The sequence below is a fragment of the Cetorhinus maximus genome, chromosome 4 (genome assembly GCF_964194155.1).
Source record: "Cetorhinus maximus chromosome 4, sCetMax3.hap1.1, whole genome shotgun sequence".
NCBI classification, from domain to species: domain Eukaryota; kingdom Metazoa; phylum Chordata; class Chondrichthyes; order Lamniformes; family Cetorhinidae; genus Cetorhinus; species Cetorhinus maximus.
The window spans coordinates 9,392,994-9,412,135 of record NC_135882.1 but is presented as its reverse complement, the minus strand read 5'-3'; positions in this window follow the sequence as shown (position 1 = coordinate 9,412,135).

Sequence of the window (19,142 nt, the reverse complement as noted above, 5' to 3'; positions counted from 1 at the left end):
ACTCTTACTATCCATCTTTATATTTCCAGCTAGCTTTCTCTCATACTCTAATTTTTCCTTCCTTATTAATCTTTCTGTCATTTTTTGTTGTGCTTTATATTCTATCCAATCTTCTGACCTGCCACCCATCTTCCCACAATTATATGCTTTTTCATTAAGTCTGATACTGTCTTTAACTTTTTTAGTTAACCATGGATGATCTTTCTCATTGGAATGCATCTATTCAGTATATTCTGAAATATCCCTTTAGAAGTCTGCTACTCCATATCTGTGGACCTATATGCCTTAACCTCATTTGCCAGTTCACTCTAGCTTGCTCTGCTTTCATGCCTCATTATTGCCCTTATTTTAGTTTAAAATACTAGTCCTGGACCCACTCTTCTCTCCCTCAAACTGGATGTAAAATTCAATCATGTTATGATCGCTGCTACCTAGGGGTGCCTTCACTATGAGGTTATCAATTAATCCCATCTCGTTGCACAGTACCAGGTTTAGTTTAGCCTGCTCTCTGGTAGGCTCCAGAACGTGCTGTTCCAAGAAAATATCCTGAAAACGTTCTACGAACTCTTCATCCAGGCTACCTTTGCCCATCTGAATTTTCCAGTCTCTCTGTAGATTAAAATCCCCCATGATTATTGCTGTGCCTTTCTGACAAGCTCCCATTATCTCTTCCTTTATACTCTGTCCTACCATGTAGTTACAATTAGGGGGCCTGTATACCACTCCTACAAGTGACTTTTTGCCTTTATTGTTTCTCATCTCAACCCAAACTGCTTCTACATTCTGGTTTTCTGAACTTAGGTCATCCCTCTCTAATGCGCTAATACCATCATTAATTAGCAGAGCCACCCCTCCACCTTTTCCTAGATTCCTGTCCTTCCCATATGTCACATATCCTTCAACATTCAGGTCCCAATCTATGTCATCCTGCAGCCATGTCTCTGCAATTGCTACAAATCATACTTATTCATTTCTATTTGCGCTATCAGTTCATCTGACCAAGATTTTGCCCACCAGTCTTATATCTCTTTATGTGTCAAATATTGTCAATATTGCTCCTGTGTAGCATCTTGGGACATTGTAAGATATTAAAGGGCACTATGTACACAGCAAGTTTTTGGTGTTCTGTACCCCAGCATGTGTCAGTGTCTTTTGGAAAGAAATGGGGTTGGGGGTTGGGGGGGTGGGGATTGCAATTTTGAGAAAGCTATACTTTTACTCAAACATCCATCTTCCTATTCTGTAACATTGATTGCGTTGTAGGGAGAGATAATGAATGGGAGGAGGGTCAAAGCTAATAATAGCTGGGATTGATAAATTGTAAGTATTGACATAGTTTCATTAATGTGCACTTTTCACCCTACCCAACCCTACAGAAACAGGGCATGTGTGCAGTTAACGTTGACCAGGTCACTCACTGGTTGAGAAGTCCATCAGTATCCCCCTGGCCGCGATTTCCTGATCAGGCAACAAAGATATCTGTCTAAGGCTGGCAGGGTCCTTCTTTACATCTGCATGTTAAGTCCTGATTAACATCACTGAGACCCAACTACAGTTTGAACTTCGAGCTGAGAGGGGAAGCTGTTGACAATCTCCTGCTAGACTAAATTAAGTCAGGAGAGGAGTCAGCACCAGAAGAGACAGATAAAGGTTATAGAACAACAACAACTTATATTTATAAAGTGCCTTTAGCACAATGAAAATTCCCAAGGTGCTTCACAGGAGCATTATAAAGCAAAGTATGACACTGAGCCAGGTAAGGAGATACTAAGTCAAAAGGGTTAAAGAGGTAGGTTTTAGGAAGTGTCTTAAAGGAGGAAAGTGAGGTGGAGAGACAGAGAGGTGTGTAAGGAGAGTATTCCAGAGCTTGGGGGCCAAGAGAACTGAAGGCATGGTCACCAATAATGGAACAATTGTAATTGGGAATGCACAAGAGGCCAGAATTAGAGGAATTTTCTTGTTATTTATTCATTCATGGGATGTGGGCATGCTGGCTAGGCCAGCATTTATTACCCATCCCTAATTCCCCTTGAGAAGGTGGTGGTGAGCTGCCTTCTTAAACCCCTGAAGTCCATGTGGTGTAGGTACACCCACAGTGCTGTTAGGAAGGGAGTTCCAGGATTTTGACCCAGCAACAGTGAAAGATAGATATCCTATGAAGGATGAGATTACAGAGATAGGGAGGGGGAGACCCTGGAAGGATTTGAAAACAAGGATGAGAATTTCAAAATCAAGGAGCCAGTAGGCCAGTGAGCATAGGGGTGAAAGGGGAGTTAGGACATGTGGAGCAGAGTCATGGGTTTTTTGGTGGGGGGGGGCCAGGAAATGTAGAAGTGGTCTTCTGGATCCAACAAGCAATGTTTAGGATTTCCCTACCCCCTCTTGCTCCCCAATCCTGAGCTCCATGCGATGTCCCTGGATCTCAATCCGACCACCTACCTACTACTGGAAGGCATGGAGGCCTCCTAGCCACATGATCTCCCGCCACTTCCCACCACCTTCCTGATCATGCAGGAAGCGGCTGACCCAGGGGTTGTTGAGGCCTGGGAGTTAAAACACCTCAGGCCTCAACTCTGTCACAGCAAGTGAATTTTCAAACCACCCAGCTTGCCGGAAAACAGCCTGCAAATGCCTTAACACATTTAATAAAATAGCTGTGTACCTTTACTGTGGAAAATAATTGAACGAGCACTCACCAGGGTTGTGATAACATGGCTCAAGTTTAATGATCACTCGGTTTGATGCCATAATTGTTCGACTGAGGAAAATATTGCGCCGCATATTTCTCCTCCATCAGATGGAACAACGACACACACTCAGAGTAGCCTCTGCATTCTGCATATTCTCAAAATGTGACAAATTGAACTGTAAGGTTGCTGGCATCTATGAAAGGTCTGATAATGTTTTCTCGTTCAGGCAGAGACCATTTCTGTTTGCTTTACCAGTGATGTAAGAAGCAACATTGATTGGCGGAAAAAGGGTTTCATCTTGCATGTTTTCAAAAGGAAATTGCGCCTTTCAAAGTATTCAATGGCTAGATTAACCCCGAGAAATCTTTCTTCTATTGTGAACAAAACAGCCAAGGACTTACTTCAATATGAGTAAGTAGCACATCAGCAACAGGCATATGATAAGGGGAAAAACTGAATGTCTAATTGTCAGAGATAATAACAACGCTGTTATTAAGTGCCCTTTGCAACAATCAGCAACAAGTTAGTGTGCTGTACAAATGAATTACTTTAAACATTATTGTATGTCATCATTAATATTGTCATGAAGGCAGAAAGCAAACAGAGCAACTCCCAAAGTACTACCTCATTAATAAAGTGTAGTCGTGAAGCCAAATGGAAAAAAAAGATTAACTTTTATATTTCATGGCAGCAGGGTGCTTTAAATCTAATAATTAATTGCAGTTGCTCTTTATTACTGTGGCTTATTTGTTTTATTCATTCCCACATTTTAGACAGAGATCCTCATTGGGGAACAGTGCGATATGCTGCTTTTACGTCAACAAGGAAGTCATTCATAGCCCACAAAAAAAAAACAGGCCATGAGTGAGTTATGAAGATGCTATGCCTGTATAGGATAAATTGGGATAGGATAATTCCCGTGGTAAATCATGTTTGAATCATACATAGGAAACATCAAAGTAGTGTAATTAATGTAAGTGAAGTTCGACTGGATAAGTTGTGACAATTCCATTCACACTATTTTACCCACCACAAAATGAGTACTTTTCTCATCCAAGAATATCATTTGAAAGTGGCGTGGTGGGTTTGGATTGCAGAACACTTAAGGCCTAGAATTTGCTCTATGCACATATGAGGCAGACTCCTTGGCAGCCAAGGCAGTAGCCATTTCTGATGATAGGTCACTGATCTGAAACATTGGGCCGTATTTAATGGAGGCGATGGGGGGTCTCACCCGCTGGCTGGAGGGTTCCGCGTCTCCTCCTTTTGGGAAGGCCCACTGTATTAAGTGCCAATCAGGCACTTAACTGGGCAGAGGTGGGCCTTCCCTGGGATCAAGGCACCTCTTCGTTGCAGCTGGGAGGCGGTGGCTGCTGCTGGCAGTACGCCCACCCGAGGCCCAGGATCACTGGTGGAGCCAGGCACAGGTAAGTGATGGTGGGGCTGGGAGTCGTGGGGTAGGGGGTCATGGGGGAGAGGGGGTCAGGAGCAAGGGCAGGGGGGCTGGCTCTAAGGCAGGCACTAAGTGCCTGACGAGGGACATCTTTGGACACCCGTAAGCAAACATGCCAGGGTTTGCCTTTCGGACTTCCCACACGGCGAGTTACTTGCCTGCTGCTGGGTTAATACCAGAGGCGGCCAGGAGGCTATCCATGCCCTGGGGCAGTGGCAGGAAGGTGGTGGGGCCCTCACCCACCACTCTCCCACCGGATTACTTGACTCCGAGGGTTATGAATCTTTGGACTTCTCTGCCCTAGAGGGTTGTGAATGATCCATCGCTGAATACATTTAGGCCTGGGATCGATAGATTTTTGGTCTCCCAAGGAATCAAGGAATATGGGGAGCGGGCGGGAAAGTGGAGTTGAAGCCTGAGATCAGCCATGATTGTGTTGAATGGCAGAGCAAGTTCGATGGGCTGGGTGGTCTACTCCTGCTCCTATATCTTGTGTTCTTGTATTAAATGCCCCTCTGCTACCAAACTCCTCATGGGGGGAGCAGTAAATTCCTTCAAATAACTTTGTTCCTTTCTCCATAAATGCTGACAGACCTGCTGGATGTTTTGCAGCATTTTCCATCTTTATTTTACATTTCCAACATCTTGTTTTTCATTATTGAAACATATAACATTCTCAAAGGGCTTGACAGGGTGGATGTTCAGAAAATGTTTCCCAGGAAATCTAGAACTAGGAGGACCACAGTTTCAGGATAAGGGGTTGGTCATTTAGGATTGAGGTGAGGAGGAATTTCTTCATTCAGAGGGTTGTGAATCTTTGGAGTTCTTTACTCCAGAGAGCTGTGGATACTCAGTTATTAAATATATTCAAGACAGGGGTTGATAGATTTTTTGGGTGCTTGGTATGACTCCAACCAACGGAGATTCATCCAGCCTTTGGAGACAGCCATGTCGTGTTCAATTTTTCAGCGTTTGATTATGTGTGTCTGTTTACTGTTGACTGCTCTCCATGTATGATTAGTTAAGCCTGGGTGTGCTCACTCAGAAATAAAAGAAACTAAACTGAGGCAAGCTGTTGTAAGCAAGGGAGAGCAGACATTTTAAAACTCCTGTTACACATATAGTTGCTGGAGTGCATCATCTCTGCATATCTCTGAGGCATAAAACACAACAAGCAGCCCCACTTTAATTGCATTGCCAGTGTGCTGCCAATTGCCAAACTGTGGCTAGTAACAAACCAGCAGCACATAACATGAAGTTAGTCACTGCACTCTGAAGTTATGATTTTATTTTCACTGAATCTTCTCCGAGGCCTGCCACTGTTAACGTACAAATTGGCCAGAAAATTCAGGGATCAAGCAATAAGCTGCAAGTTCGGAATCTCCAGAACCAACTGGTTGATTTACACTATTCTGTTGCTTGCTTTATGGCATCTCGCCCTCAGCCTCATGGTTGTTTCCAAGAACTTGCTGGGCTTACACATTAATTGCAGATCAAACTTGCCACGTAACGTTAAAGTGAACAGCTGAAGTACCTTTCGAATCGCATGTAACTGGCTGCCAATTGTTACTGGCTGCCAATTAACCTCTCTGACCCATAAACTGAACAAATTAAATGGCGGAGTCTCATTCCTTCAGTTGGTGAACTGTTCTTGGAGATTGAAACATTTTTACGGCCAATTAAATACTTCTGGAGTGTAGTCATTGTAGAAAACCTGGCAGCCAAATTGTGCACAGCAAGCTCCCACAAACAACAATAACGACTGCATAACCTGTTTTTAGCGATCATGTGAGTGATAAATATTAGTCTCCCCTATTCTTCTGCGGAATAGTTAATAGAATAATCATGACAGTTAAACATGGTCAAATTGTGGAAAGGAGCAGACAAATTTGGTAAGGATTAATTTTGTTATCATTTATAAAATAACAAATGGTCGGGTAAAGAATGTTAATGGTTAATGTTTAGCTGTTACCAGTTGAGCAGAAAAAGACAAAGCACTTTTGATGATTTTCACATCAAACATTCATATAAAGCCAAGAGAGTCATGATTTAGATTACCCAGGTGTTTCAAAGCAAAGCACATTTATTTCTTGGCTCCAGCGTATTCCTATTCAGATAATGGAACTAACTGTACACAATTTTATTAGAGATAAGGGGGTAGAGTTTAACTGTAGCCAAAATTCTCCTCTTTGTTTTCAAATACCTCCATGGCCCCAGTACCCTCCCTATCCTGTAACCTCCTCCAGCCCTCTGCGAGCTCTGTATACCTTCAACTCTGACATCTAGCCCATGCCCGATTTTCATTGCTCCACCATTCTTCTTGCCTACTTGCTTCAATTTCAATCATATTAAGCATGCTGTAATAATTGTTGAGCCCTTCCCATACCTCGGCAGCCACTTCTCTCTAGAGGCCACCGTTGACGGGAAGGTCCAACACTGGATCAGCTGTGCCAGCTCAGCCTTCTACAAACTACGGCAGCGAGGGTTTGACATCAAAGATCTCCGCAAGTCAACAGAAGTCCTAGTGTACAGAGCAGTTGCCGTCACAACACTCCTCTACTGCAGTGGAACCTGGACTGTGCATCAGTGATACGTAAGAGGGCAAAAGAAATTCCATCAGCAGTACCTCCGCCTCGTCCTCATGGTTTAATGGGAGGATGGTCGAACAAATGCTGGTGTCCTTTTTGAAGTCGGCTCCGCAAGCATTCAGGCAAAACTCCGACAAAATCAACGACAATGGACTGGATAATGTGTCCAGACGCTTGAAAAGCATCTCCCCCGGCCAGGTCCTGTTTTCTCAAATGGCTGACGTTCCCAGGGGAGGACAAAGAAAACGTTTCAAAGACACTCTGAAGCTGTCCTCGAAGTGCGGCAGCATTGACATTAATGACGGGGGGAGTTTGCTACCAATCTTTCCAAATTGCCACAGCTTGTCCATCAAGCTGCATCACACTTCTGAGTCATATACGACATAATGATGAGGCAGAGCGGTGGCAGAGAAAGAAAGAAAAGGAAGCAAATCCAACACTCCGGATCCTGCTCCCTCATGGGACATCCTGCCCCATGCGCCCAAAGACCTATGGGTCGAGAATTGGCAGAACCTCATCACCTGATCACCCTGAGCAGATGGTATCCTCGAATCGAGGGACTGATGCCGCTGACGAATAATTGTACCTGTGAGGGGATGATTTAACCTTGGGACCTTCCATGAGGGGATAGTTTAAATGTGGTTCCTTCTGGCATTTGTAAATAAATAATCTTTACATTTTACATTAACATTGATGAAGTGCGCAGTAAAGTATGACTTGCAGTAAGATTTTGGATGTCATTACACACTGTTGAAAACGATGATATCACCTGTGGTTTGGCGTGCGCCACCATGACGATCAGTGGCTACAGCGATTTGGTAACAGGCGCTGACAGCGAAAACAACAACCCACAGCAACACCTGATAACCACTACATATACGGCACTTGTGGCAGGACCTACCTCTCACGGTTTAGTCTCTTCAGCCAACAGCAGAAGTTCACCATATGAAGCTACCCCATGACCAACATTTGCTGCATGTCCATCGTTTTATGCAGATGGAAGGATGCTGACAACATTGTGGTGTCAACACCACCAAAGGATCGGTGCACACTCCAATATGGCTGCCAAGGTGTTCAGATATTTGCCTGCAGGATCTCAAGAGTGAATCAAATGGAATTATACTAACAGCCATTCACCCCTTTGATAATTTGATCACCCCCTTATCCTTTTGAAATGAATGAGAAAAAATTGTTTAAGATGCAGGATGCTAATTTGTGAAGTGTGAAGTTTTGAATTTTACTTGCTGGGCAAGTTCTTTGATGTGCTGGCTTTGATGTCCTAATATTTTAATAAAACAGAAATACAGTATTCGTATTCACAGACACAAATAAAAAAAACCTGATAAAAGATAATGTGTTATCATTGAAAAGCGCGTTGTTTTTATTTTGTGAAACAAAATTCAGTAAAATTGTGAAAAGACACTATTTTATCAGGATCTATTAACTGACTACCACAGAACTTTGTGCATGTCCATACATAGGACGCCAATGCTTTGCAGCTGGTCCATGCTAGCCTTGACCAGAGAGAAGTTGCTGACATTCATTTCTTACTAGACAAATCATCTTAATGGCCAGAATTTTGAGGCCAGAGGGCAAGCGTGGTCAGCAGGCCTTGGAGTGGCCGGGAAACGGCCCACCACCTGTGATCAGGAAGGGTGAGTACTGTGTTGGCATGGATCAGTGTGGTGAAGTATTAAGGGTGGGACGTTCCCCCCATGGAGCTCACGGGTGTTAGAGTCTGAGTGCCAATTGTCAATGACACTGGAGCTGGCCAAGGGGGTGAGCCCTGGCTGCTAGGACTGAGTGCCTTGCAGCTCGAGGGTCACAACTCGGATGTGTCCTGCAGTTCCTCAGTTGGGGTTGGCCAGGCTGCAATGGCGCTGCAGGTAGAGAGTGGACTAATCACTGCTGCTCTGTCCTTTCAGGAGAAGACGGCACATAACAGCATTGAAAGGCTGTGGACAGGCGGAGGACCCTCAAACCTCCTAATCCCAACCAGCTATGAGCAGGATGCCCTCGAGCTGGAGAGGCGCCATGCACCTCGGTCAACCAGCCGCAGAGAGGCTGGGGTGTCAGATGAAGGTAAGAGCGCAGTGCACAGAGGTGAGAGTTTTGGATGGTGCAAACATTCTTGTGTCGTCTCATCATTGATGGGAGCCTCAAAACTGGAGTCCCCATTGATCATTGAAAGACGATGGCACCATAATGCAGACCTCCATGGTCTCACCAGGGTGCCTGGCATGCACAGTGACAGTGTGATCACTTAACCTAATGACATGTTGTTCTCCCTTAGGTTTGCCAGCATGCACCCAATTGCAGGACCCTCTGACACCAGAGGACCGCCAGGCTCCAGGTGCACCTGTGTCACACCCGTTCTCTGAACCAGGCACTAGCGCAGATGCCAGCACCTCGGTGGGTGTTAGATCTTTAGCTAGAATGTCGGTGCACAGTGGTGAGGGCACTTCACACTTGCTTGAGGTGCAGGCGGAGGCAGAGAGTGCCCAGGGCACCAGCAGTCAGAGGACTCCTGGAGACCAGGACGATGCTCAGCCGAAGGCAGATGATGAGCCTCTGGAGTTGTCCATTAGTTGGCAGATGCTGGATGTCCAGCGAGATGTGCAGGAGGATCTGGTGGAGATTCATGAGGGTATGCATGCCATGGTCTCCATTATGGAGGAGTCCATGCGGAGCGTGAGCACTGCATTGACCCTCATGGCCGAGCACACTGCCTCCTCCATTGAGAGGGTGGTGACTCGCATGGAGAGGCAGCTCCAGCAACAGAATTAACAGTTCCTGAAGTTGCTCTTGGACCTGCAAGCCTTCACACAGGCACTGACCTCAGGTGGTCAGTGTCAGTGTGGGAGATGGATGAGGCACCCAGTATCCCAGCTAGGTGCCCGTCCATCAATGGTGAGCAGGGAGGTCCAGAGTGACCTCGTGTTGGCGCACGAGCTGCCTGTCATCTCTGTGGGCTCCTCTCAGGGGAGCTCTGGATGACAGCAGCAGCTCCTCTGCCAGTGACTGTGGCATCTGATGAGGCTGCGGCGACTGGGGAGATGCCAGCTGTGGCACTGGCAGCTCTCTCCCAGGCAGGGCCAGCACAAGCTCCACTGGCCAGAGGACGACCGCCAAGGTCATCAAGGCCAACAGGACAGCAGAGTCAGAAGGCTTCCAATGCTGGTGCCCGTGAGGGGGAAGCACCAAGGCGTAGCATTCACAAACCTAAGTTTAAGGCATCATGAGCACAAATGGAACAAAAACAAAAATAGCTGGAAAAACTCAGCAGGTCTGACAGCATCTGCGGAGAGGGGCACAGTTGATGTTTCAAGTCCGTATGACCCTTCATCAGAACTAAGATATTATCACCACTGACAACACCCCTTTGTCCTTTTTTCTATGACATCTTTGGCAGTCTCTTCTTGGCCTCCACCTATCACTGGCCCCCTATCGAGCTGTCTTTTGCCACCCCCTTCTACTAGCTTATATTTCATCTCATTTCTATATGTCTTAGTTCTGATGAAGAGTCATACGGACTCGAAACATCAACTGTGTCCATCTCCGCAGATGCTGTCGGACCTGCTGAGTTTTTCCAGGTATTTTTGTTTTTGTTCTAGATTTCCAGCATCCGTAGTATTTTGCTTTTATCTGAGCACAAGTGGGACTGGTCACGGGTGATCTTCTGTTGTGCAATGTTTTGTTTAATTTAACTGGTCTGGGGTTGAAGACCAGAGAAGATTCTTTTAATTTGTTTTGACTGTCAACATGAGATAAATTTTCTTTTGTCGTATTGGCCTGAGTATGCATCACCATTTTTATTTAATGTGGTGCAGGGTACGCCAGTATGTAATGCTGGATGTGGGTGGCTTGAAACTTTATTGCACAGGCACTGAGTGGACTTTGGGGTCATAGGAAAGTGTTATTTCAGACATCTGGGATGGAGGCGGGAGCGCTGGCGTGAGCTGGTAGCACTTATTTTGCAGCATAGCTGAAGGAGCGTTGGATCAAGGTGTCCCTGGTTTCCCTGCCTCTGTTGAGGTTACCGAGGTCTGCCTCTATGCCCTCAGCATTCTCCTCATCGTGCTCCTCTTCTGACTCACTACTGGATTCATCCTCTGTAGCCTGTGCAGCTCGGTCAGGATCCTCTTCCTCCAGTGGATCCCCCCTTGCCAGTGCCAGATTGTGGAGAGCACAGCATGCAACCACTATCAGTGACACCCACTCTGGGGGGTATTGGAGTGCTCCCTCTGAACAGTCCAGGCATCAGAAGCACATCTTCAGAAGACCTATGGTTCCCTCTATCACTGCCCTTGTGGAGGCGTGGCTCCTGTTGTACCACTGCTCTGCCCCTGTTCTTGGGTGGCGGAGAGGGGTCATAAGCCACCTTTTCAAGGGATAGCCCTTGTCACCCAGCAGCCATCCACCCAGCCAGGCTGGAGCACTGAAGAGCCTCGACACCTGGGAATGTCTCAGGATGTACGTGTCATTGGAGCTGCCCAGGTACCTTGCACAGACTTGCAGAGCATGTGTCTTGTGGTCACACACTCTCTGCACGTTCATCGAGTGGAATCCCTTCCTGTTGACGAAGGCACCCGGGTGACCCGCTGGCGCCTTGATGGCCACATGTGTGCAGTCGATTGCACCCTGGGCGCGGGGGAAGCCAGCAATCGCTGTGAAGCCTCTGGCTCACTCAGCCTGGCTGGCCTCATCTGTACAGAAATTAATAAATATCATGACCTGCCTGACCAGAGCTTCTGTCACCAGTTTGACGCAACTGTGGACGGCTGATTGGGAGACTCCACACACATCCCCCACTGACCACTGGAAAAAGCCAGAGGCATAGAAGTTGAGGGTCACTGTGACCTTCAGAGCCACCGGCATGGGGTGTCCACTCACACAGTCGGAGCTGATCTCAGGCCCAATCATCTGACAGATGGAGGTCACTGTCTCCCCTGAGAGGCGGAGCCTCCTTCGGTATTGCATCTGAGACATATTGAGGTAGCTGCATCGCCGCCTGTAAACCCTGGCAGCAGGAAAGTGGCATCTTCTGTGGCCCCTTATGTCTTGGACTACCAGCTGGCCCTGTGCCCCTTGTGCCTGCGCCTCTCCTCCCACAGGTCACTCCCCTGGAAGCTGCATAGGGACACCTGGCCTCCTCTCCCTTCTGCCCCTCTCTTCCTCCTCAGAGGAGGTGCCTCCAGCGGAGAGCACAATCCCCGTTACCAGGGTAACGGAAGGCTGACTGATACCTGGGAGGGTCCAAAATGTCTGAATTCTACGGGGTCCTTGGAGATAACAAGGAGGCCTGAAATGAAGCCTGGAAATGCTAACAATGAGGCCCCGCACAGAGATGAAGCTGCCAAGGACCAATAAGCAACCAGCAGCAAACTATCTACCAAACTCCTCATTACCCACACTGGCAATGCTGCTGACCCTTTTTATCCTGCCCTTGGATGAGGCTTTTGAAATTATCGGCTCATTTTGCCCGAAATCGCATGGGTGACAAAAAATCGGTGCCAACTGACTTTTTAATGGCCTCAACTGGCCTCTTAATTAATGGCGGGCGTGTCTGCAGCACCCACGCTCACCTGACGTCATCACGCGGTACTTTACGCTCGAGCGTGTTGGGCGCGCGCCCGCACTGCCGAGTGAAAAATTCTGCCCAATATATTTTTGATAAACGTTGCAAATGGAAGGTTTTCACTGGTCAAAGAAGGGAGTTTGTGCGATAAATCAAACACAGCCACAGGTTTGATGTTGTTTGTATATTAAACATTGCTTGAGAGATTATTAACAACGGGATCAGGACAAAGCATATTTACATGATAAAGATCCTGTTACTGACTGTCTCAAATGATGCTTATTGAACAAGACACAGCAAACGTGTAATTGCCATCTTTGATATTATTGCACTGACTGCAAGCACTTCATATTTGCATGTTTGTTAATAGAAATTACCCACATCTAAGCAAATACTTTCTGATGCCATCGCAATAGGACAATTGCGACTGAAGCTTAAATTGACCTTAACAGAGGCTTCAGCTATCATACACCGGACATAAAACTCATGGCATTTCTACTAATTTCATGACCAACATATAGGGACAAATGCAAATCTTACTTCAGCACTCACGACATGTAGTTTCTGACTCAAGAGGATTGCGGTAAATTTAAATTGTTTCTTCTTCATCATGCTTAATGGCTAGGAGACTTCAGCGTTAAATGACATCAGTGTTTTTGAAAAGTTCTCCTCCAGGACCAAGCATCGTGGGCTGAAATTCGTTGTAGTGGGAGATGGCAAAATTGGGCCACGTCATCTGTAGAGGCCCAGGAATTTGGGGCAGAATTTAGATCTGTTCGTTCTCCGTTCACTCGGCAACCCAAATTTCCATCAGAAGGATAGAGGAGCCTTCTCTCACCACCCATAACTACCCCCTCCCCAGTTCCCCATCTCCTCACATCCCCCATGCCCTTTGCCAGCGATGGAGGCACATCTATGGGTATTCCTGGGCAACATAGAAATCTTGTGCCACACGCCCCCGCTAAGCTGAGGGCAGGCATGACTTCCATTGCAGGAATGAAAGCAGTGGCAGGGAAAAGTCTCTACTTAAATTCCTGTATCAAGACATACCTGGCCCCCTAGTAGCCTTTGATTTTTGTGGAATTTCTGCAGGGGTGAGTGGAGGTGGGGGGAAGAGGGCAGTGTGTGGAGAGCACAGTGCCTCTGTTTCACTGCTGGAGCTAAAGGCATCCTAGTCCTGGGACGTGGAGTTGATAACTCAAAATTAGTCTCTTCCTGGAATTTTGGGCATCATCAATGTTGTCCCCAGTCACCAGCTTGCAGACTTGCTCTACTTACAGTGGTGGAACATTGTAATGGTGGAGGCAATGGGGTAATGATATTGTTGCTGGACTAGTGATCCAGGGACCCAGGGTAATGCTCTGGGGACCATGGCAGATGGTAGAATTTTTTGAATTCAATAAAAATGTGGAATTAAAAGTCTAATGATGACCATGCAATAATTGTCAATTATTGTAAAAACCCACCTGGTTCACTAATGCCCTTGAGGGAAGGACATATGTCCTTACCTGGTTTGGCCTACACATGACTCCAGACCCAGACCCACAGCAATGTGGTTGATTCTTAAATGCCCCCTGAAATGGCCTAGCAAGCCACTCAGTTGTAACAAACTACTACAAAGTCACAAAAAAGGAATGAAACCGATGGACCACCTGACATCGACCTAGGCACTGGAAATGACAATGGCAATCGCAGCCCTGTCCTCCATGCAAAGTCCTCCTTAATAACATCTGGGGGCTAGTGCCAAAATTGGGAGAGCTGTCTCACAGACTGAGTAACAGCCTGACATAGTCATCCTCATGGAATCCCTCCTTACAGATAATGTCCCAGACACCACCATCACCATCCCTGGATATGTCCTGTCCCACCGGCAGTACAGACCCAGCAGAGGTGGCAGCACAGTGGTATATAGTCAGGAGGGAGTTGCCCTGGGAGACCTCAACATCAGCTCCAGACCCCACGAAGCCTCATGGCATCAGGTCAAACATGGGCAAGGAAACCTCCTGCTGATTACCCTGTACCGCCCTCCCTCAGCTGATGAAACAGCGCTCCTCCATGTTGAACATCACTTGGAGGAAGCACTGAGGGTGGCAAGGGCGCAGAATGTACTCTGGCTGGGGGACTTCAAAGTCCACCACCAAGAACGGTTCGGTACTCACCGAACAAGCCGAGTCCTAAAGGACATAGCTGCTAGACTGGGTCTGCGGCAGGTGGTGAGGTAACCAACAAGAGGGAAAAACATACTTGACCTCATCCTCACCAACTTGCCTGCCGCAGATGCATCTGTCCATGACAGTATCGGTAGAAGTGACCACCGCACAGTCATTATGGAGACAAAGTCCCCATCTTCACATTGAGGAAACCCTCCAACGTGTTGTGTGGCATGACCACCGTGCTAAATGGGACAGATTTCAAACAGATCTAGCAACTCAAGGCTGGGCATCCATGAGGCACTGTGGGCCATCAGCACAGCAGAATTGTATTCGAACACAACCTGTAACCTCATGGCCCGGCATATCCTCCACTCTACTATTACCATCAAGCCAAGGGATCAACCCTGGTTCATGAAGAGTGCAGGAGAGCATGCACCAGGAGAGCACCAGGCATACAGAAAAATGAGGTGTCAACCTGGTGAAGCTATAACACAGGACTACTTGCGTGCCAAACAGCACAAGCAGCAAGTGATAGACAGGGCTAAGCGATCCCACAACCAATGGATCAGATCTAAGCTCTGCAGACCTGCCACATCCAGTCCTGAATGGTGGTGGACAATTAAACAACTCACTGGAGGAGGAAGCTCCACAAACATCCCCATCCTCAATGATGGAATAGCCCAGCACATCAGTGCAAAAGATAAGGCTGAAGCATTTGCTACAATCTTCAGTCAGAAATGCCAAGCGGATGATCCATCTCGGCCTCCTCCAGACATCACAGACTGACATCACAATTGCCAGTCTTCAGCAAATTCGATTGACTCCACGTGATATCAAGAAACGGCTGAAGGCACTGGATACTGCAAAGGCTATGGGCCCTGACAACATTCCGGCAATAGTCCTGAAGGCTTGTGCTTCAGGAATTGCCACGCCCCTAGCCAAGCTGTTCCAGTACAACTGCAACACTGGCATCTACCCGGCTATGTGGAAAATTGCCCAGGTATGTCCTGTACACAAAAAGCAGGACAAATCCAACCCGGCCAATTACTGCCCCATTAGTCTACTCTCGATCATCAGTAAAGTGATAGAAAGGGTCATCAACAGTGCTATCAAGCGGCACTTGCTTAGCAATAACCTGCTCACTAATGCCTAGTTTGGGTTCCGCCAGGGCCACTCAGCTCCTGACCTCATCACAGCCTTGGTTCAAACATGGGCAAAAGGCTGAACTCCCGAGGTGAGGTGAGAGTGACTGACCTTGACAGCAAGGCAGCATTTGACCAAGTGTGGTATCAAGGAGCCCTAGCAAAACTGGAGTCAATGGGAATCAGGGGGAAAACACCCCACTGGTTGGAGTCATACCTAGCACAAAGGAAGATGTTGTGGTTGTTGGAGGTCAATCATCTCAGCTTCAGGACATCACTGCAGGGGTTCCTCAGGGTAGTGTCCTAGGCCCAACCATCTTCAGCTGCTTCAACAATGACCTTCCTTCCATCATAAGGTCACGAGTGGGGATGTTCGCTGATGATTGCATAATGTTCAGCACCATTCACTACACCTCAGATACTGAAGCAGCCCATGTCCAAATGCAGCAAGATCTGGACAATATTCAGCCTTGGGTTGACAAGTGGCAAGTAACATTCGTGCCACACAAGTGTCAGGCAATGACCACCTCCAACAAGAGAGAATACAACCATTGCCCCTTGATGTTTAATGGCATTACCATCACTGAATCCCTCACTATCAACATCCTGGGGTTTACCATTGACCAGAAACTGAACTGGACTAGCCATAAAAATACTATGGCTACAAGAGCAGGACAGAGACTAGCAATAGTGCGATGAGTAACTCACCTCCTGACTCCCCAAAGCCTGTCCACCATCTACCATGCACAAGTCAGGAGTGTGATGGAATATTTCCCACTTGCCTGGATGAGTGCAGCCCCCACAACACTCAAGGAGCTCGACACCATCAAGGAAAAAGCAGCCCACTTGATTGGCACCACCTCCACAAACATTCACTCCCTCCACCACTGACGCACAGTAGCAGCAGTGTGTACCATCTACAAGATGCACTGCAGGGATTCACCAAGACTCCTTTGACAACACCTTCCAAACCCACGACCTCTACCACTTAGAACGATAAGGGTAGCAGATAGATGGAAACACCACCACCCATAAGTTCCCCTCCAAGTCACACACCATCCTGGCTTGTAAATATATTACCGTTCCTTCACTGTCGCTGGGTCAAAATCCTTCCTAACAGCACTGTGGGTGTACTCACACCACATGGACTGCAGAGGTTCAAGAAGGCAGCTCACCACCACCTTCCCAAGGGCAGTTAGGGGTGGGTAATAAATGTTGGCCCAGCCATTGAAGCCCACATTCCATGAATGAATAAAAAAAAAATGGAGCGGTCAAATCTCGGGTCCTCTGGTTTTTATAATAAGATGAAGCGTCTCTTAACCAGAGCTTGCAATTATACAGTGCCTTTCACATCCTTAGCATGTCCCAAAGTGCTTTACACCCAATGCAGTGCTCTTGATTCAGCTGTGGCTTAGTTGGAGGCATTCTTCCTCTGACTCACAAGGTTTTGTGTTTAAGTCCCACTCCAGGTCTTGAGCAGAAAAATCAAGGCTGACACTCCAGTGCAGTACTGAGGGAGTGCTGCACTGTTGGAGGTGCTGTCTTTCGGATGGGATGTTAAACTGAGGCTCTCTGCTAGGGTGGGGGATGTAAAAGATCTCACAGCACTGTTTTGAAGAAAAGCAGGAGAGTTATCCCTGGTGTCCTCGGTGATACTTATCCCTCATTCAACATCACAAAAACAGATTATATGGCCATTATCACATTGTTGAGTGCGGCAGTTTGCTGCACGCAGATTGGTTGCTGCATTTTCTACAGTGACTACACTCAAAAGCACTTCATTGTCTGTAAAGTGGTTTGAGATGTCTGGTGGTTGTGAAGAGCGCTATATAAACGTGACTCTTTTTCTTTGAAGTGTAGACACTGCTGTAACATAGTAAAAAGCGACACGGCTAATTTGCATTCAACATGAAGAACTGAGATAAATTGCCAAATAACCCATTTTAAGTGATATTGGTTTAAATATTGGTCAGAATACTGAGAGGATCTCCCCTGTCCTGTGAATAGTGCCGTGGACTCTTTTATGCCCATCAGAGAAGGAAGCTGGAGCCTCAACTGAACGTCTCATCTGAAAGACGGCACCTCGGCAGTGCAGCACTCCCTCAGTACTGTGCTGGAGCGTCCGCCTAGATATTTGTGCTCAAGTCTCTGGAGTGGGATTGAACCCATGACTTATTGACTAAGTACTAAAGGGCAAGTCTCAGCTTTGATCCTTCCTCTGTGCTTTGTTAATAAAGTACATCCTATTTGCTGAGACTGCCCTCAATCTTCCTCGGCTAGTGAAGGAAAATAGTCATGGCATCTGATGGAAAGTGGATGTTGTTGTAAGGCTGGGTGTCTTATCGTTGTAGCAATACATTGGCTAGGAATTTCCTCAGAGCTGTTCTATCTCCACATGCCGGAAGCAAGTGCTCTCCGATGCATGTAAACTGGATTGGAGCAGGAGCAGATCCAATGACATTCCCAGCCCCCATTTTAATTTTGCAGTGTGATTTCTGTTCATGTAGGTTTGTATGGAAACTAAGTATGTGCAATGTGGAGTTCAGCAGCTACCACCCCATATCTCAGAGATTCCTCACCAGCTATGCACAGGGGGAGTGGCTTCAATGTGGCGAGAGGACCTATGGAGGAGGGCTTGGTGACATTTAAACCACCTTGACCTTCTAAATATCCAAGGTCAGTATTGTGTGCCAGACATATTCATCACCAGCCTAAAATAGGCCTTTAGCTGAAAGCTTTGCCAAGAGGATCTGCTGTCCTGAAGCTGACATCTGAGTGACCTGCCCTGGTTTTGTACATGGGACAAAGCTCTATATTCCATGCATTTTGAACCATTTTGAACCATGGAAGAGAACTGTTTGTATATGTGCCTTCTATGCTACAGGGTGTGACTGCTTTGATTTTTCTTCAGCAGCAGAGAGATCCCAATACCTACTCCACCCTTTCTCAGCATGGTTGTGAGGGACAACATCCAAACTAAAATTGGCATCCACTGTGCCTGGCAGTTACTAAGTTGGAGCAACCATTAGGGCAGGTGTATCTTCTGTTTTTTCTTTGAATTGTGCCATGAATTATGTCACATCTCTCAGGAATGTCCCACAATGCTTGACATGAAGTGATTGTTGTAGGATAATGTAAATGGTGTACTTAATAGAGTCAGAGACCTGAGGGGAGAGATGTAGTGTAGAGGGTTAATGTAAATAGACAGTGTACATCCTCAGGGATGTAAGATCACATGACAACACAGTACACTGAGAGATGCTTCTATGTCAAGCCTCATGCTAAACCTTGTGCTGTACATAGTTAGAAGAATGTTTGATAAAAGTTTACCAACAGACTTGCCTCCTGTTATCTCGATCGATCATTACCAAGGACAACCGTAGCCAAGGCCCAGTGATGATAACAGAATTGTTATTATCTAAACGATAGGATGGTCCTGAAAGCAGACAGGAAACTCTTCCTGCGTTCTGGCCAATATTCCATCTTCAATTAAAATAATCAAAAACAGCTGAACTGGGAATTCATCTTATTGCTATTT